Genomic DNA, 21114 nt, shown 5'->3' on the forward strand with positions numbered 1-21114 from the left:
TGATCCTTGAGGTCCCTTCCAACCCTAACAATTCCATAATGCTATGAAAAGAAGCAAATAATTGCTTCACTTAGACTTTCACAATCTCAAACTGATACTTTGCTAGCTGAAGGACAGATTGACTATAGCATGCATTTTAGATATCTCTGCTTGCAATGAAAATTACTTGAAAAACCAAATGTGCACTCAAAAGGGAAATTACTATAACTGCTGTTAAGGGAAACAAGTGTTTAGACTCCTTACAGCTTCAGACTAACTGTTAATTAGATAATGTATCCTGAAAGCCAGAGAGAGATATTAAGATCATCTGATTTTTTTCCTCCTGCATAATATGGGACTTAGGATCTTCCTGAATTAATTACTGAATAAATTAGGATTAAATAGATGGAAAAACACCCTGCCAGGCCTAAAATATTTACTATGATGAGGACTCCATTTATGTACTCAACAAACAAATCCCATGGGTAAGTACTTTGGTTAGACATAGAATCATAGAATCATAGAATCAATGAGGTTGTAAAAGACCTCAGAGATCATCAACTCCAGCCTATTACCTAACACTTCATGACAACTAAACCATGCTCCAAGTGCCACATCCAATCCTTTCCTGAACACCTCCAGGGATGGTGACTCCACCACCTCCCTGGGCAGCACATTCCAATGGCCAATTACTCTTTCTGAGAAGAACTTTCTCCTCACCTCCAGCCTAAGCTTCCCTTGGCACAGCTTAAAACTGCATCCTCTTGTTCTGGCACTGTTTGTCTGTGAGAAGAGACCAACCCACCAACCCCCACCTGTCCACAACCTCCTTTCAGGTAGTTGTAGAGAGTAAGAAGGTCTCCCCTGAGCCTCCTCTTCTCCAGGCTAAACAACCCCAGCTTCCTTAACCTGTCCTCACAGGGCTGTGCTCAGGACCTCTTCCCAGCCTCATTGCTCTTCTCTGGACATGTTCAAGTATCTCAATGTCCTGCTTAAACTGAGGGTCCCAGAACTGGCCACAGTGCCTAACCATAAGCTAGATTTACCATAAGCTAGAACTGAAGCTGAAATTTGACATGTTGACTATTTTTATACTTATTTGCCACATTCATGTGAGCTCATGTTCGATATCAACTTCCCATGCAGGTCTCTTTTGAGATAAGGAATTGTCATCCACTCACACTGACCATTGAAATTTGATCAGCTAATTAGGTTGACCTCCCTGAACCTTCATTCATAAGGCACTTTCAAAAGTCATTTAAACATTTCCCTGGCCCTTCCCCATATTAGGTTCTAAGTTTCAGAAGTGACTTCAGTTTTCAGTAGCCACTGGCACAGTGCCCAAACCCAGGTTAGTTCTGTTCAGCTGTGTACTCTCCCAAGCTACACTAGCCTCTCTGACTGTGACAGTGTGTTGGGATTTAGTATCTCAGTGAAATGTTTTCTGTGTTTTAGCAACACTGAGAAGAAAGATGGCTATGGTTGTGAGAGGTGGCTTCAACAGAGGTCATGAAGCATGACACAGGCTCACAGGGTGTTAGCGGTTGGAAGAAAGCTTCAAAGATCATCCAGTCCAACTCCCCTGCCAGAGCAGGACCATAGAATCCAGCACAGTTCACACAGGAACACATCCAGATGGGTCTTGAAATTCCCCAGAGAAGGAGACTCCACAACCTCTCTGGGCAGCCTGTTCCAGTGCTCTATCATCCTCACAGGGAAGAAGTTCCTCCTCATGTTGAGGTGGAACCTCCTGTGCTGGAGTCCACTGCCCCTTGTCCTATCACAGGATGCAACAGAGCAGAGGCTGTTCCCTCTCTCCTGAGCCCCAGCCCTTAGTGCAGCCTTCCAGCACCTGAAAGTGTCTATAAGAAGGCTGCAGAGGGACTGTTTGCAAAGGCCTGAAGTGACAGGACAAGGGGCAATGGTTTGAATGAGAGAAGAACAGATTTAGATTGGATGTTAGGAACAAGTTCTTTACTATGAGGGTGCTGGAACACTGCAACAGGTTGCCCAGGGAGGTAGTTGAAGCCCCATCTCCAGATGTTCAAGGTGAGGCTCGACAAGGCTCTGAGCAACAAGACCTAGTGGAGAATGTCCCTGCTGACTGCAGGGGAATTGGACTAGATGACCTTTGGAGGACCCTTCCAACTGAAACCATTCTATGATTCTTTTGATCCTACTGAGAATCCAATTCAGTCACAGACCATTGTGCAATGCCTGAAGCAGAAACATGTTTGTTGCATTCCAGAAAGTCACCTACACAGCTTTCTGACAAGCTCCAAAAGACAACCCAGCCAGCCAATGGAAACACAGTGAAAGCATTACACTGTCATCCCTCCCTGCACAGTCATCCCAAAGGCAGGGCTTTGTTGCCTAGAAATTCTGACAAGTGATTTACACTTTCCTGGGTGTCACACCTTTGATGCAGTCCAATAAAACAAGCAAAAACCAACTCAGGACAGGACATTTTCTGGTGTCAGAAGTGGTATATTTCCCAGGCAGGCTCTGTTGTTGCTTGGGAGGGCTCAAATTTAATTTTGCAAGCAAAGTTGTTTTCCTCTCGGGCAAGCTGTTTCCTCTGTCCCACTTCCTCACAGTACCACAGTACCGCTAAGGTTGGAAGAGACCTCGAGGATCATCGAGTCCAACCTGTCACCACAGACCTCATGACTAGACCATGGCACCTAGTGCCACGTCCAATCTCCTCTTGAACACCTCCAGGGATGGGGACTCCACCACCTCCCTGGGCAGCACATTCCAATGGTGAATGACTCTCTCAGTGAAGAACTTTCTCCTCACCTCGAGCCTAAACTTCCCCTGGCACAGCCTGAGACTGTGTCCTCTTGTTCTGGTGCTGGTTGCCTGGGAGAAGAGACCATTCGTTCAGTCTTCATTCAGCCTGCCTGTAAATATTACTGTTTTGCAGTATTCTCCCTGCTACCCTTCCCTTCCTGATCTTTGAAAGAAAAGAAAGCTTCTGTTGGTGTGCTCCTTGGAATCACACTGACCACGTTATGGGTTGTGAAAGCACTGCCAGTCAGAACTGGTTGCCTTCACCAATCTGAAACACTTTCTGTTTCAAAGCACTTTGCCTGCCAGCCCAGGTAATTGGAAAGCCACTTTGAAAAAATCTTCAAATGTGCCTTTTAAAATTGACCAAGGCTGCAGAGGCAGCTCCTTAAACAAGCCAGAATTAATTTCTGTCTGTCTAAGCTGATCAGTGGGGACTGACAGTCCCTCTCTAGTCTCTGGTTTAATGCATGGGAGGTGTTCTTCAGTAAACTACACTTCCCTTTCATCTCTCTCTTTTCCTTGGGTAAATTGGCACATTCAGTCTTCTAGAAATCTCATTACCATCCACTGATTCTCCATTGCTTCATAATGAAGATGTACCCAAAAATCCTGTTAAATATGGATCTTTCTTTACCAAATTTTGTGTTTGTGGGGTTTTTTCCTTTCCATATAAGCTTTATGTGTCCAGTTCTGCGTCCCTCAATACAAGAAAGATGCTGAGTTGCTCAAATGTGTCCAGAGCAGGGCAACAAAGCTTAACTAATTTTTGCCCTGGAGATTAATGGAACAGTCACCTGTGCCACCTTGGAACACCTTAGTCACTATGTAACACCAAAAAATACAGATGAAAATGAGTTGAATAGAAACGAGTAAAGGGGATTCAAATAACTACTGCCATGACAAAAGCACTGTAATCAGGAATACAGAATACAGAATTAACCTGGTTGGAAAAGACCTCAGAGCTCATCCAGTCCAACCTACCACCCAACAACATCTCATCAACTAAACCATGGCACCAAGGGCCTCATCCAGGCTCTTTTTGAACACCTACAGGGACGGTGACTCCACCACCTCCCTGGGCAGCACATAGGTGAATGGAATGGGATGGAATGGAATGGAATGGAATGGAATGGAATGGAATGGAATAGAATAGAATAGAATAGAATAGAATAGAATAGAATAGAATAGAATAGAATAGACCAGGTTGGAAGAGACCTTCAAGATCATTGTGTCCAACCTATCAACCAATCCAACCCACCTAATCAATTAAGCCATGGCACCAGGCACCCCATCAAGTCTCCTCCTGAACACCTCCAATGATGGTGACTCCACCACTCTCTCTTGCTGGGAAGAACTTTCTCTTCCCCTCAAGCCTAAACTTCCCCTGGCACAGCTTGAGACTATGTCCACTTGTTCTGGTGCTGGTTGCCTGGAAGAAGAGACCAATCTCCACCTGGCTACAACCAACCTCCCTTCAGGTAGTTGTAGAGAGCAAGGAAGTCTCCCCTGAGCCTCCTCTTCTCCAGGCTAAGCAACCCCAGCTCCCTCAGCCTCTCCTCACAGGGCTGTGCTCCAGACCCCTCCCCAGCTTTGCTGCACTTCCCTGGACACGCTTGATCAAGTCAACATCTTTCTTAAGCTCCCCATTCCTCTGTTCCAAATCCTCTGATTTCATTGCTTAACCTTTTGCTTTCAGATGAAGAGATCAGCCCAGCCTAACAAGAACTGCAGCAGCAGATGAGCAGCATGTTTCCTCTCAAACTTAGAATTCCCTCTGATTGCAGACATGTTTTGCAATTTCCCAAGAAGAGTTCATTCTGTTTGCCTCAGGCTTTTTGTTCAGGTTTGGTTTAGGTTTCTGTTTTGTTTTGTTTTGTTTTGTTTTTTTCCTGAAGAGATTAATATTTTTGCAAGTGCAAATTAGCTGCTGGAGTTGGACTTCCACAGGGTCAGATAGATCTTTTTCTTCTCCCTACTGCTAGCCTCTGCTTCTAAATATACCATTGCTTTATGACTGCTTTTTTCACCAGCTAAAGCAGATGAAGAAAGAAACTGAAATTAGCAGAGAAGACACAGTGTTTATAAAGGAGGAGTAGGACTTTCTGCAGTCATTGCAGAACTTGAGAATGTCTTCTGAAGAGGTATTTTTCTTTTCTTGGTTTTATCATTGAATTGAAATGGATTCTAATTGCTTGGAGGTGCATCTTCTCCCAGGCAGCCAGCACCAGAACAAGAGGACACAGTCTCAGGCTGCGCCAGGGGAAGTTCAGGCTGGAGGTCAGGAGGAAGTTTTACACAGAGAGAGTGATTGCCCATTGGAATGGGCTGCCTGGGCAGGTGGTGGAGTCACCATCACTGGAGGTGTTCAGGAGGAGACTTGACAGGGTGCTTGGTTGCATGAGTTAGTTGATTAGGTGGTGTTGGGTGATAGGTTGTACGCAATGATCTTGAAGATCTCTTCCAACCTGGTTTATTCTATTCTATTCTAGTCTAGTCTATCTTTTGATCTTAAAGAAAGGCTAAAAGCAGCTCTTCCTGGGGGTTTTGGGAACTGAAAGGCAGTCATTAGGAAAAAAATAAGAATTAAAACCAGCTGTGCAGTGCTGAGCTTAAAACACCTCTGAAATGTTGCCTTCTTCATTCCTATAGACTGAGAAAGAAGGAGGTTTGTTGTTATGACAGTATACAGGATGCTTCAGGTGAATATCAGGAGGTCAGAAAGATAACTTGAGCCAACAAAGGCCAAACTGTGCAAAACTAAGGAGAAACTGGTTCATAGAATCATAGAATCAACAAGGTTGGAAAAGACCTCAGAGATCATCAGGTCCAACTTAACACCTAACACCTCAGAAAATCTAAACCATGGCTTCAGGTGCCACATCCAATCCCTTTTTGAACACTTCCAAGGATGGTGACTCCACCACCTCCCTGGACAGCACATCCCAATGGCCAATTACTCTTTCTGGGAAGATTGTGGATCAATACATTTTCATTTGAAAACATGGAATTAGCCACTGAATTATGGATTGTCCTTTCAAAATGTTTTCTACAATGCCCCTGAATCAGGACTCAAACTTTGCATTCTTCTGCAGAGAACACAAAGCTTTGTCACCTTTTTTCTGCTCCCAGAGGAGGAAAAGCAGCATACATGAGAACTTCTACAGAACATCCCAGAATATTGCAGTTCACAGAATCACACAGAACACAGAATCACAGAACACTAGGGGTTGAAATGGACCTCAAAGATCATCCAGTCTAACGCCCCTGCCTGGGCAGGATCACCTAGGGCAGGTCACCCAGGAATGTGTCCAGGCAGGTTTTGAATGTGTCCAGAGAAGGAGACTCCACAACCTCTCTGGGCAGCCTGTCCCAGGGCTCTGTCACCCTGACAGGGAAAAAGATTTTCCTTATGTTCATGTGGAACCTCCTCTGCTCCAGCTTGCACTCATTGCCCCTTGTCCTGTTGGGCATCCCTGAGCAGAGCCTGGTTCCATCCTCCTGACATCCCTGAGCAGAGCCTGGCTCCATCCTCCTGACATCACTGAGCAGAGCCTGGCTTCATCCTCCTGACATCCCTGAGCAGAGCCTGGCTCCATCCTCCTGACATCCCTGAGCAGAGCCTGGCTCCGTCCTCCTGACATCCCTGAGCAGAGCCTGGCTCCGTCCTCCTGACATCACTGAGCAGAGCCTGGCTCCATCCTTCTGACATCCCTGAGCAGAGCCTGGCTCCATCCTTCTGATACTGCCCAGCACATCTTTGTAAACATGAAAGAAGTCACCCCTCAGGCTCCTCTGCTCCAAGCTAAAGAGCTCCAGCTCCCTCAGCCTGCACTCACAAGGGAGATGTTTTACTACTTCATCATCTTGGTGGCTCTCTGCTGGACTCTTTCAAGCAACTTCCTGTCCTGTTCATCACCACTAGCTTGAGCTTTGGTAGAGTTTGCTTTGTAGCATTTGCATACTTTGTCATAAAGTGATCAAGCTTCTTAATGCATGCCTTTATAGGATACAGCGGTGAACTGCAACACAGCTCACTGCAGTTTGCAACATCTCTGCTGTTACAGGAACAGGGTTTTTGTTGACAAACAATATTGGCACATTTTTATTCTTTATGTGGAGTTCTACAAACTCTGAGACATTTTCTTGAGGCTGCAGCATGTCCTGTTGCATGAAGGTGAAAAGTGGCAGTGCTCAAGTTTTAGACATTGGATGCTGGGAGAAAATCAATAGTCTGATTAAAAAAAACCAGAGAAAGCTCAAGAGGCTTCTAACCCTAAAAAGTTGATTTGTTACCTCACTACATCTCATTGAGAGAGCAAACTGTATTAGCCTTTAGATTTACCAAGTGCATTGTTCCTTGTAGAGCTTCAAAGGTATTGGCAGTAACGAGAAAGAACATCTTTAAGTTAGCTTTTGCATTCCTCTAACATCTATCAGTTAGATCTGTGGGGAGAAATACTCTGTACTGGATCATGCAGGTGAGCTGTAAAACCTGAAAGAACAGGAGACTCCTTTGTGCTGTTTCTGACCCTAAGAATTAACACTGAAAGAAAAAATAAACAATATCTTGGTTCCAGGTATTTTAAAAATGTCCTCTTCACAAAGAGGCAATGAGAGGAGAGGCAAGGATGCTATACACAGTGCAAGAGGAAGATGGGGCAGTGGGGGCTGGAAAGTAGCCCTGAGGAGAGAGACTTGGGGGTGCTGGTGGACAAAAAGCTCAACATGAGCTCTCAGTGTGCACTTGCAGCCCAGAAAGCCAATCAGATCCTGGGCTGCATCAGGAGAAGTGTGGCCAGCAGGGCAAGGGAGGTGATTCTCCCCCTCTACTCAGCTCTGGTGAGACCCCACCTGGAGTACTGCATCCAGTTCCGGAGCCTCTAGTACAAGAGGGATGGGGAGGTGCTGGAAGGTGTCCAGAGAAGGACCACAAGGATGATCAGAGGGTTGGAGCACCTCTCCTCTGAGGACAGACTGAAGGAGTTGAGGCTGTTCAGTCTGCAGAAGAGAAGGCTCCCAGGTGACCTCATGGTGGCCTTCCAGTATCTGAAGAGAGCCTACAGGAAGGCTGGAGAGGGACTTCTGAGGATCTCAGGTAGTGATAGGACTAGGGGGAATGGAATGAAGCTGGAGGTGGGGAGATTCAGGCTGGAGGTGAGGAGGAGGTTCTTCCCCATGAGAGTGGTGAAGCCCTGGAATGGGTTGTCCAGGGAGGTGGTTGAGGCCCCGTCCCAGAAGGTGTTTAAGCACAGGCTGGATGAGGCTCTGGCCAGGCTGATCTAGTGTGGGGTGTCCCTGCCCATGGCAGTGGGGTTGGAACTAGATGATCCTTGTGGTCCCTTCCAACCCTGACTGATACTATACTATGATACTATGATTATGAGTAAGGAAGGCTGCCCAGGGAGGGGGTGGAAGCCCCATCCTTGGAGGTTTTTGCAGCCAGGCTGGATGTGGCTGTGAGCAACCTGCTGTAGTGTGAGGTGTCCCTGCCTATGGCAGAGGGGTTGGAACTGGATCATCCTTGGGGTCTCTTCCAACCCCAACAATTTTAGTGCTGTTGCTTTTGCAAGCTGGGAAAAGGCAGAAGTGGACTTCTGGATCAGCAATCCTGTAACATTACAGGATAAAACAAGGAAACAGAAATCAAATCAGAAGGGGAGATCAGAACATCAGTTCTATGATTCTAAGTGTGTGGGAGCCTGTGTCTAGGAAGGAAAATAGTATTAAATGCTATATATTAAATCAAAAGACTTAAAATATTTGAGGCACTAAATGGAAGACAAAGGAACAGAATGGTTTGTGACTTGAAAGGGCAAAAATAAGATGTCAGAGAGAGCTAGCTCGAGTTTCTAAGAGAAAGGGCTCTCAGTGGCTGGGCAATAATACCTCAATAATTGCTGAATAAATGTTTTGGTAAAGTTTCCAAATGGTGAAGCAGAATACACTAGGTTAAGGATAGAGTAAGCAGAGTTTCCCTGCAAAGGACAGGCAGCTTCTGTACTAGCAGTGAACTTTTACTTATGAACCTCTGTGGAATCTTTCAAGGAGGCAGATTTCTGGGCCTCAGTCCAACAAAGCACTCATTTTGGACTCAACTTTAAACATGTAAGTCAACATGCTAGACTTAATTCATACAAAAGCATTGACTGAAAATAACATTTGTCATGACATAGCCTGATAGCTCTTGGTTTAAATGAGATCCTCCTTTGTCTATAAGCTCTTAATAAATTTCAGCTGCTGCAAATCATTAAGCTCTGACTCCCTTGCCTCAATGCACAGTGAGTGAGTGTATATGGACTACAGCCCAAAACCTCAGAGTATTTAAACACCTACTTCACTTGAACAGTGTGAGGAGTTCTGGTCTCTGGTATAAAGAGAGATAACATTGCTGTTAGGAAAAGAAAAATACATCAGAGAGCAGTTAAATATGATGAAAGTTGTGTTTCAGACAGGGAAAAATAAGACAGATGAGGAATCTGTGTTCTGAAAAGAGGTGAGAGAAGGGTGTGATGTTCATAAAATTAAGAGAAGGATGATGATTCTCTCCTTTTGGTTTCTTTTGGGATTTGGTTGTGGTTTGTTTTCACAGAATCATAGAATTAACCAGGTTGGAAGAGACCTCCAAGATCATCCAGTCCAACCCTATCACCCAGCCCTATACAGTCAAGTAGACCATGGCACCTAGTGCCTCATCCCAGTCTCTTTTTAAACACTTCCAGTGATGGTGACTCCACCACCTCCCTGGGCAGCACATTCCAATGGCCAATCTCTCTCTCTGTGAAGAACTTCTTCCTAATATCCACCCTGAACCTCCCCTGGCACAACTTGAGACTGTGTCCTCTTGTTCTGTTGCTGGTGGCCTGGGAGAAGAGACCAACCTCCACCTGGATGCAACCTCCCTTCAGGGAGTTGTAGAGAGCAAGAAGGTCTCCCCTGAGCCTCCTCTTCTCCAGGCTAAACAACCCCAGCTCCCTCAGCCTCTCCTCACAGGATTTCTGCTCCAGACCCCTCCCCAGCTTTGTTGCCCTTCTCTGGACACCTTCCAGCATCTCAACACCTTTCTTGAACTGAGGAGCCCAGAACTGGACACAGTGCTTAAGATGTGGCCTAAACCAGTGCTGAGTACAGGGGCAGAATGACTTCCCTGCTCCTCCTGGCCACACTGTTCCTGACCCAGCCCACTCTTTAAAGCTGAGTGATTAATAATAACAATTGCCAGTTACAATATTGTATTTCTGTTCCACTTTAAATTAGCTTGGAGGAAAACTCAGGGCTGGAGATGTTTTGGCATGATTCTAAATGTGCTGCTTTAATGGAAAAAGCATCCATTTTTCATTCAGGCTAGTCTCTGTTGTTGACATTAATACAGTGTACTGTATTACAGGGTATTGAATCAGAGCTTTTGGGCAAGGGGAAACCTAACTTAAAGATGGCTCAATGAGAAATAATTTTCAAAACAGCATTCAAAATGGATTTTGCTAGAAAGTCTATAGGGGGGTTTGACTTAAGTGGAACCATTAATATGACCCACCACACAAGCCAAGAAATTAAATTCTTCATGAACCTTAGCCTCTGAAGGGAAACACATCCAAGGAATATGTCTTATCTACCTAAAGTTTCCCTAGAGATAGCTATCCCTTGGCAGGCAAGCACTGCTATTTGCCATAGAATCATCTAGGAAGCTCCAGTTGAGGGCATTAATAAACCACAGTGCTGTTGCAGAAAGACAATTCAGGTTTGGTTTCCTTTTAATTGGCTTGAATAAGGTTAAATTCCCTATGGGAAAGTCAGAGGAAAGTGAAACAGCAAGGCAGAGGTGGCCAAGATTAGCTTCTAGTGCAACAGCAAAGTGATGCAAAATAGGAAGCCTTGTAGTAAGGGAGAATTTGAATAGAATAGAATAGAATAGAATAGAATAGAATAGAATAGAATAGAATAGAATAGAATAGAATAGAATAGAATAGAATAGACCAGACCAGACCAGACCAGACCAGGTTGGAAGAGACCTTCAAGATCATCGCATCCAACCCATCAACCAATCCATCACAGAATCATAGAATGGTCTGGGTTGGAAGGATCATCTAGTCCAACCGCCTCTGCAGTCAGCAGGGACATCCTCACCTAGATGAGGTTGCCCAGAGCCCTGTTGAGCCTCACCTTAAATATCTCCAGGGTTGAGGCCCCAACCACCTCCTGGGCAACCTGTTTCAGTGTTCCACCACCCTCATAGTAAAGAACCTGTTCTGAATATCCAATCTAAATCTGCTCTTCTCTAGTTTGAAGTCATTGCCCCTCATCCTCTCACTGCAGGGTTTGGTAAACAGTCTCTCTATACTTCTTGTAGCCTCCTTAGGATACTGGCAGGCTGCTCTTAGGTCTCCCCAGAGCCTTCTTTTCTCCAGGCTGAACACCCCCAGCTCCCTCAGCCTGTCCTCATAGCAGAAGTGTCCCAACCCCCTGGTATTTTCGTGACCCTCCTCTGGACTCTCTCCAGCAGTATCACAGTATCACAGTATCACAGTATCACTTAGGTTGGAAAGCAGGCCCTGCCCCTTCTTGTATTGAGTGTTCCAGCCCTGGATGCAGATTATGCTTTCACAATCAAAAATATCTGCTAAAATCAAAACTGAGCTTTTCTGTCCTAAAACTATAGATGTTCCTGCAGGCTCCATGAGGATGTGGCGTTGGAGGAACAGTCTAAAACCTCCTGAATAACTTCTGCGCCCTCGGGGAACTATTTCCTATGAGCTTCAATGAAGCCATCATCTACTACTTAGCACTATAAAGCTACATTTGCAATGTGTAAGTTCGGGGCTCTGTTTCTGCTATGAGGCAGAGTACTTTTAGAGGGTTCCAAAATGAAAAGCCAAGTGAGGAGAACAGAAGTATTACAGCTAACTAACAGTTCTAACTCATTTTCATTCACATTTTCAGTCCCAAGCCAAGTATTACTTTACAACCCAAGTGGTTTGACCACTAAGCTTTTTTTCTTTTCTTCTTTTTCCTGTTTCCTTTATTCTTTTGCCTTTTTTTGCCTTTTTTTCTTTTTTTTTTTCTTCTTCCTTATTCCTTTTTTCCTTTTTCCTTTTTTCCTTTTTTCTTTTCCTTTTTTCTTTTTTCTTTTCTTTTTTCCTTTTTCCTTTCCCCTTATTCCTTTTTACTTTTTATTCCTTTTTCTTTTTATTCGTTTTTTCTTTTTCCTTTTCCATTTTTTTCTTTTTCCTTTCCCCTTTTTTCTTTCCCCTTTTTTCTTTTCCCTTTTTTCTTTTCCCTTTTTTCTTTTTCCTTTTTTCTTTTTTCCTTTATTCTTTTTCCTTATTGCTTTTTTCTTTTTCCTTTTTTCCTTTTACCTTTTGCCTTTTTCCTTTTCCATTTTTTTTTCTTTTCCCTTTTTTCTTCTTCCTTTTTCCTTTTTTCCTTTTTTCTTTTTTTTTTCCTTTTTTCCTTTTTCCTTTTCCATTTCTTCTTTTTCCTTTTCCCTTTTTTCTTTTTCCATATTTCTTTTTCCTTATTCCATTTTTTTCCATATTCCTTATTCCATTTTTCCTTTTTCCTTTTTTCTTTTTTCCTTATTCCTTTTTTCTTTTTCCTTTATTCCTTTTTCCTTTTTTCTTTTTCCTTTTTTCTTTTTCCTTATTCCATTTTTTCCTTTTTCCTTATTCCCTTTTTCCTTTTTTCTTTTTCCTTTTCCATTTTTTCCTTTTCCCTTTTTTCTTTTTCCTTTTTCCTTATTCCTTTTTTTTCCTTATTCCTTTTTTCTTTTCCTTTATTCCTTTTTTCCCCTTTTTTTCCTCTTTCCTTTTTGTTATTTTTCATTTTGCTTCCTTTTTCCTTGTTTCTTTCTTCTTTTTCTTTTGTTTTTTCTTTTGCCTTTTTACTTTATTCTTTTTATTTTTTCCTTTTTTTTTGGTTTTTTAGGCTTTTTAGGGATTTGGTTTTATGACCTTTTCTTCAGGTATGTGCTGTACTCCTTGGAAATGTCAGTGGTGAGTCTAAAAATGGCAGGTTAGCAGAAATTCTCATGACAAGATATACTGTACCCAGATTCCAGTTGAACATTTGCACACAGGTGACATTAAGACTGCAACAGTGGTTCAGGGAGATGAGTTTTTAGTTCCTAGTCTGGAGTTATAAGTGAGCCACTTTCTGAAGGATACTTATTTCAGAGGTGACTTTATACAACAGTAGAAGTAGAATCATAGATTTGTTAGGGTTGGAAGGGACCTGAAGAATCACCTAGTTCCAACCCCCTTGCCATGGGCAGGGACACCTCACACTACAGCAGGTTGCTCACAGCCACATCCAGCCTGGCTGCAAACACCTCCAGGGATGAGACTACCACCACCTCCCTGGGCAACCTGTGCCAGTCTCTCACCATCCTCATGCTGAAGAACTTCTTCCTGACTCTCTGATGTGTAAAGTGACCTAGGCATATATATTTCGTTGCCAGACTGCAAGTCTAGTCAAGTACTTTGGCATTTGGGGGAATATAGATGTAGAAATGTCATTCAAAGTGTCATTAAAGGAGATCCAGACACTACCCTGAAGTGTTAAATGAAATCCAATTACATGTCATTCAAATTCATTTATCTGAGATCTTCTCATATCATGGAGATGGAGATAATAAATAATAGATTAACTATAGCTCTGCTATTGGGGAGACTACATCTTTAATTATCTCTGACATCTTATTTAAATACCAAGTTTGCTGCTACTAAAAATGACAAAACCCATGTAGAACAGTGCCCAGATTAAGGCTTGGCAAAAGAAAGAAAGCCCCTCAAACCTGCAATGGAGATCTTCAGTGTGTGTGTGTAGTGTCACTTTGGAGAACAGCATCTCACTCTGCCCAGCAGAGGAACTCATTTAATGAACATCACAGAGTCACAGAATACGGAATTAACCAGGTTGGAAAAGACCTCATCGAGTCCAAACTATCACCCAACACCATCTCATCAACTAAACCATGGCAATAAGTGTCTCATCCAGTCTCTTCCTAAACACCTCCAAAGATGGTGACTCCACCACCTCCCTGGGCAGCACATTCCAATGGCCAATCTGTCTTTCTGAGAAGAACTTCTTCCTAACATCCAGCCTAAACCTCCCCTGGCACAGCTTGAGACTGTGTCCTCTTGTTCTGGTGCTGCTTGCTTGGGAGAAGAGACCAAACCCTCCTGACTACAACCTCCCTTCAGGTAGTTGTAGTGGGCAAGAAGGTCTCCCCTGAGCCTCCTCTTCTCCAGGCTCAGCAACCCCAGCTCCCTCAGCCTCTCCTCACAGGGCTGTGCTCCAAACCCCTCTCCAGCTTTGTTGCCCTTCTCTGGACACCTTCCAGCAACTCAACATCTTTCCTAAACTGAGGAGCCCAGAACTGGACAGAGGACTGAAGGTGTGGCCTGACCAGTGCTGAGCACAGGGCAGAATGACTTCCCTGCTCCTGCTGGCCACACTGTTCCTGATCCAGGCTAGGATGCCATTGACCTTTTTGGCCAACTGGGCACACTGCTGGTTCATGTTCAGCCTACTGTCATCCATCACCCCCAGGTCCCTTTGTGCCTGGCTGCTCTCCAGCAGCTCTGTGCCCAGCCTGCAGTACTGCATGGGGTTGGTGTGGCCAATGTGTAGAGCCCAGCACTTAGGTGTGTTCAATCTCACAGAATGTTAGGGGTTGGAAGGGACGTCGAGAGGTCATTGAGTCCAACCCCCATGCCAAAGCAGGATCACCTAAGACAGGACACACAGAAATGCATCCAGAAGAGCTTTGAAAGTCTTCTGAGAAGGAGACTCCACAATCTCTCTGGGGACCCTGTCGCAGTGCTCTGTCCCCCTCACCATACAGAAGTGTCTCCTCATGTTGAGGTGGAACCTCCTGTGCTCCAGCTTGTACCTATTGTTGTCCTATCACTGGGCACCACTGAAAAGAGCCTGGCACCTTCATCCTGACACCCACCCCTCAAATATTTATAGATGTTGATAAGATTCCCTCTCAGCCTTCTCTTCTCATGAGCAACAGGCCAGCAGCCAGGAGAAAGCAGAAATCCTTCATCACTGTCATTCAGCTAGCACGGCCAGTGCAGGCCAAGAAGTGCAGAAAGCTAAGCAGGGACATCTCTCTTCACAAGGGTTTCCCAGAGTGGAATCCCAATCCCACCAGTCCTAGCACAAGTAGTAGCCCTCTCACTTTCTACACTCTTCTGTTTTATCTCACATGCAATTTCCATTTCCCTGTGTCAGAGGATTCAATCCCACATGTGCTCTTTTTAATATCATTGTTCTTTTTTTTTCCCCCCCTTTGTGTAAGCAATGAAGAGCTCCTCTGGGCATCTGAGTTGAAAATCAATTCCTGTGAAATAATTTTAATTTCTCTGCACTTATCAGGGAATAAATGAAGCAGAATTTGTCTCATTTTTCTCATACAATTAGACAATCATGAAAGTTCATTTATGAGACCTTCCCCAAATTTCATCCCAATACATACATATGTCATGTCCTGGCATAACTGACTTGAGCTTTCAAATGTGATGCACTGAGATGTTAAATAATTCTGGTGCTTAATAATCTAAACAACATGCAGTAATAGGCAAAAGTGTTTCTGTAGTCTTTCTTCATAGAATCATAGAATCATGGAATGGTTTGGGTTGAATGGGACCTCCAAAGGTAATCCAGTTCAGCCTCCTTGCACTGCCCAGATGGCCAAGAAAGCCAATGGCATCCTGGCCTGCATCAGGAATAGTGTGGCCAGCAGGAGCAGGGAAGTCATTCTGCCCTGTGCTCAGCACTGATTAGGCCACACCTTGAGTCCTGTGTCCAGTTCTGGGCCCCTCAGTTTCAGAAGTGCCTCATCCGGTCTTATTTTAAACACCTCCAGTGATGGTGACTCCACCACCTCCCTGGGCAGCACATTCCAATGGCCAATCTCTTTATGGGAAGAATTTCTTCCTAACATCCAGCCTAAACCTCCCCTGGCCTGTCAAACAAGCAACAGATATCTAGTGCCAGCTGCCAAATTCGCAATTAAAGAAACAGGGAATGGTATCTTCTGTTGTAACTGTAATTCTAATTAATACCAAACCACTGGCTCCAGAGCTATCATGATTTCAACTATCAAAGGACTGAGGGAGTTGGGGCTGTTCAGTCTGGAGAAGAGAAGGCTCCCAGGTGACCTAATTGTGGCCTTCCAGTATCTGAAGGGGGCTACAAGAAAGCTGGGGAGGGACTTGTTAGGGTGTCAGGGAGTGACAGGCCTGGGGGGATGGAAAAGAATAGAAATGGGGAGATTTAGATTGGATGTTAGGAAGAAATTCTTCCCTATGAGGGTGGTGAGACACTGGCACAGGTCGCCCAGGGAGGTGGTGGCAGCCTCATCCCTGGAGGGTTTTTGCAGCCAGGCTGGATGTGGCTGTGAACAACCTGCTGTAGTGTGAGGTGTCCGTGCCCATGGCAGGGGGGTGGGAACTGGCTGATCCTTGAAGTCCCTTCCAACCCTAACAATTCTATGATTCTATGACATGATTCCTATCTATTAAGATATTTGTATGTAGATGAAGAGGGGCAGGGAGTTCTGAGCTTTCAGCATTCTGAACACTTTAGGCCATCCTATGAAATCAAATCATGGCTTTTGTCAACAATTAGCAAATTGCCTCCCCATTGTCAGCATGTATCTGTGTGTAACTCTTTCCTCCATCATCAAGTCTAAAGAAGCCAAAGGTCTTAAATTAACACATGGCATCCTGGGGTTGTCAGAACAGCTGTTAGGAGAGGTCAGAGCTTCTCCTGCAGTTTTGCAAGGAGGCAGCGCGTGTGCCGTTACCTCTTGTCCTTTGTGGCAAGTTCAAGTTCTAGGGGAATCTGAAAACCCTGAACCACTGTTGCTCACAAAGGTATTTTAGTATGTGCAGGAAGTTCTGGCTGTTGCCCTCTGTGACTCATCTTTGGAGAAGCCATGTTTTGCTCGCAGACAGTTAGTGCTCAGGTGTCAGGAAATACCCAGACTGGGAGCAGCCTCTAAACGTAGAGTCACCTTTCCCAGAAATGTTAGATATTCACAGCAAATTTTATGGAAGGACTAAAGCAGAGCATTAGCCAGGCAGGCACTCTGCTCTGGGGAACTGAAAAAATAAGCAAGATGGGAACTAAAAAGGCAGTAGGATAACCTACATTAGAGAGAAACCCTGAAAGTCGTGGCTGCTTTTGCAGTCTTCCCAGTGGCCACGGCTATGTTAGAGAATACATCTGGAAAAGGAATTTTCTCTTTCACTCAAAGGGTTTCTGCAGCCAGAGAAATAAGATAGAAATACCTTTAATCACAACAGAGAAAGGAAAATAGTGACCTTAGCAAGAAACAAAGGGCCAGATTCTGGTCTGGTATAAATCAGGACGTTGGATGCCTGGCCTGGGGCATCCTGCGTCACATGGGAGATCTGGCACAGAGTAGAGCTTTCTCCCTTATTCCCACTGCATTTGCATGCAACCTCAGCTGCAGTTCTGTGGGGTGTTTTAGTCCAGAATCCAAGCCTTTGAATGCTGAAGGCATCCTAGGCAGAAGCAAGCTACATTTTCAAATGCAACAGCCCCAGCTAAACTTCTTTTTTCACTAACTACAGCCAGTGTCAGGTCCCCTCCCACCCTACCGATGCTGTGATCCTATGTCCCCCTGCCAGCACAGCATAAATTACATTAAAAGCCTGAAAATATCTGTGGAGGAGGAAGGGAGCAGAAATCCCATGCCAGAAACCTGCTCCTCTTGGTTTCTTTGATTTCACCTTCCCAAAGATGGCAAAGAAAGACAACCCTCTTTCCTTTTACACCAAGTCGTCCTGGTCTGATTGCAGCAGCCTGAAAGCAACCATAATTGCTTTCAATAATTAATTCCTCCTGACTACAGCAATGCTGGTGTTGTGCACTCTTCCTAAGGCCTTGTTAAAAAAGAACTTCATGCCAGGAGTGCACAAACAGTGATGTTACTTGAGGGAGCAGAAGTCCCCTAACATACTGTTGATTTGGGGAAAGGCTTTTTTTTCGTGTGGCCTTTTTGTTTTGTTGCCCCCAGGCTATAACAATTTCATTTTATAGTCTCCCACATTGCCCCAGGATGACCCTGAGATTCTCTCAGACTTATACAACAAAAAAGGGGGGGGGAGGACAAGAAAAAAAAAGAGAGAAAGAAAAGCTAGTGAATGTGTTGTTTTGACAGCAGAGAGAGAGATCCCCAGAATGAAAAGCTATAGTTTCTATCAAGTTGATAACAATTTTCCTAAATATTTAAATACACTTCCAAAAAAAAATCTGTTGGAGCCCTGGAAAAATTCAAGTGAGAAGAGAAATAAAAAACCATTCTGTGAGGAGCTTCTTTTATTTGTTTTATCTCTCTCTCTCTTTCTTTTATGGGACTGGATTCATCTTTCTAGGTATTGGGCTCTGGAGCACAGCCCTGTGAGGAGAGGCTGAGGGAGCTGGGGTTGCTTAGCCTGGAGAAGAGGAGGCTCAGGGGAGACCTTCTTGCCCTCTACAACTACCTGAAGGGAGGTTGTAGCCAGGTGGAGGTTGGTCTTTTCTCCCAGGCAAGCAGCATCAGAACAAGAGGACACAGTCTCAAGCTGTGCCAGGGGATGTTTAGGCTGGATGTTAGGAAGAAATTCTTCCCAGCAAGAGAGATTTGCCATTGGGATGTGCTGCCCAGGGAGGTGGTGGAATCCCCATCCCTGGAGGTGTTTAGGAAGAGACTGGATGAGACACTAGGTGCCATGGTTTAGTTGATTAGATGGTGTTGGGTGATAGGTTGGACTCAATGATCTCAAAGATCTCTTCTAACCTGGTTAATTCTATTCTATTCTATTCTATTCTATTCTATTCTATTCTATTCTATTCTATTCTATTCTATTCTATTCTATTCCATTCCATTCCATTCCATTCCATTCCATTCCATTCCATTCTAATCTGTATTGCTGCCTCAGCAGATTAAGTACAGAATGAAAAGCAGTTTCCCATTATGAATGTGGTAACATCTTGGCTGGAGTTTTTGCAGTACTCCCACTGACACCCATCTTGCATGGCCTGCCCTAGGTCTCCCAAGCATCACCTCTTTTCAGAGAGGATATTGGTTCTTACATGAGCTCTGTCAAATTCATATCAGGAGCTAAGCCCATCTCAGAATCACAGAATGACAGAAACATTCAGGTTGGAAAGGACCCTCAGGATCAGTAAGTCCAGCCCAGAACACTACCCTACAAGGTTCACCCCTAAACCATATCCCCAAGCACCACATCCAAACCACTTTTAAACACATCCTTGGCTGGTGACTCAACCACCTCCCTGGGCAGCACATCCTGGTGCTTGACCACTCTTTCCATGGAGATTTTTTTTCCTACCTGACATCAAAATGATTTTTCTATCACTTCCTCAGCTGCCTTGCACCTTGACTGCATTACAGTCTGTGTTTTTCATCTGTGCAGAATCCACTTCTTAGATCTGCTGTAATATCCAAGTTTTATTCTTAGTGCTGCTCCTCTAAAATTGGTCTGACATGTCCCTTATTATTCACATATATTCTGCATGAACTCCATGCAGGTCCAGAGCTTGACCTTGTGTGACTCCACTGGTCCCTTGGTGATCAGATTCCTGCTGTATAGATCAGAATAAAAGCAAAACTAGACCAGATGTTTTTACTATTCGAGAGATTAGCCCAAAACCTAAATTAGGAAAACATACTGGATCTGATTTACTATCAGTGTATGATGTGTTGCTGCACAGGGAGCAATGGATAGTAGAAGAGAGGCAAATGGCAATTTATTAATGTGGGCATGGGAGTTCCATACTCTCACCCCTGACTGCTCTAAAAATGCTGAACAGAGGGCCCCAGTCTGGTGATGAAAGTTGGGTTTTGACAGTAAAAGCTCAGTAAAAACAACATGGAATAATTTTGGAAGTGGTGCATGAGAGAGTACTGGCGGAAATACTCAGCCCCACAAGAGTTGTTTGTCTACAGGGATAGAAACAGATAGAATTTCAAACTTTGCCTTGAGTATTCCAATGGCATCCTGGCCTGCATCAGCAATAGCATGGCCAGCAGGAGCAGGGAGGTCATTCTGCCCTCCACTCAGCACTGGTCAGGCCACACCTTGAGTCCTCTGTCCAGTTCTGGGCCCCTCAGTTTAGGAAAGATGTTGAGTTGCTGGAATGTGTCCAGAGAAGGGCAACAAAGCTGGGGAGGGGTCTGGAGCACAGCCCTGTGAGGAGAGGCTGAGGGAGCTGGGGTTGCTTAGCCTGGAGAAGAGGAGGCTCAGGGGAGACCTTCTTGCTCTCTACAACTCCCTGAAGGGAGGTTGTAGCCAGGAGGGGGGTTGGTCTCTTCTCCCAGGCAATCTGTGAGAGAACAAGAGGACACAGTCTCAAGCTGTGCCAGGGGAGGTTTAGGCTGGAGGTGAGGAAGAAATTCTTCCCAGAAAGAGAGATTGGCCATTGGAATGTGCTGCCCAGGGAGGTGGTGGAGTCACCATCACTGGAGGTATTTAGGAAGAACCTGGCTGAGGCACTTAGATGGTGTTGGGTGATAGGTTGGACTCGATGATCTCAAAGGTCTTTTCCAACCTGGTTAATTCTTTGTTTCCTTGGAAAGATTCATTTTCCTGAGGTATTGTTACAGACAGTAACATGCATAGGATTCTGTCCTTGGTTAACATGACCCTTCTTTCACACTCTGTGAATTGTGTTTGTGAAGCAAAATTGTCTAAAGCCATAAACTTTTTGTTTTGCCAAAACAAATTACATCATGGAAAGTTCATGCTCTGAGACATGCAAAGCTTCAGGGATATGGAAGAGTTTGTCCCAGCCTGCGTGTTGAAAAATCCTTACATTCATATAGCAAATGCAATAAAAGATTCCCAAGATGTTTTCATAATCATAGAGTCACAGAACGTTTGAGGTTGGAAGGGACCTCCAGAGATCATCCAGTCCAACCCCCTTGCCAAGAGCAGGGTCACCCAGGGCAGGCTACACAGGAACACATCCAGGTGGGGTTGGAAAGGCTCCAGAGAAGGAGACTCCACAACCTCTCTGCGCAGCCTGCTCCAGGGCTCTGGCACCCTCACTGTAAAGAAGTTTCTCCTCCTGTTGAGCTGAAATCTTCTATGCTCAAGTTTGTATCCATTGTTTGTTGTCTTATTCCTGTGCACCACCCAAAAGAGCTTGGCCCTCTCCACTTGACACCCACCCCTCAGGTATTTATTGATAGACATTGATCAGATCCCCTCTCAGTCTTCTCAAGACTAAACAGCCCCAAGGCTCTGAGTGTCTCTTCACAGGGGAGATGCTCAAGTCCCCTGAATCAAGCTCCCCAGAATTCAG

The sequence above is a fragment of the Melanerpes formicivorus genome, unplaced genomic scaffold (genome assembly GCF_026170545.1).
Source record: "Melanerpes formicivorus ecotype bairdi unplaced genomic scaffold, bMelFor1.0.p_v2 SCAF_68, whole genome shotgun sequence".
Classification (NCBI taxonomy): domain Eukaryota; kingdom Metazoa; phylum Chordata; class Aves; order Piciformes; family Picidae; genus Melanerpes; species Melanerpes formicivorus.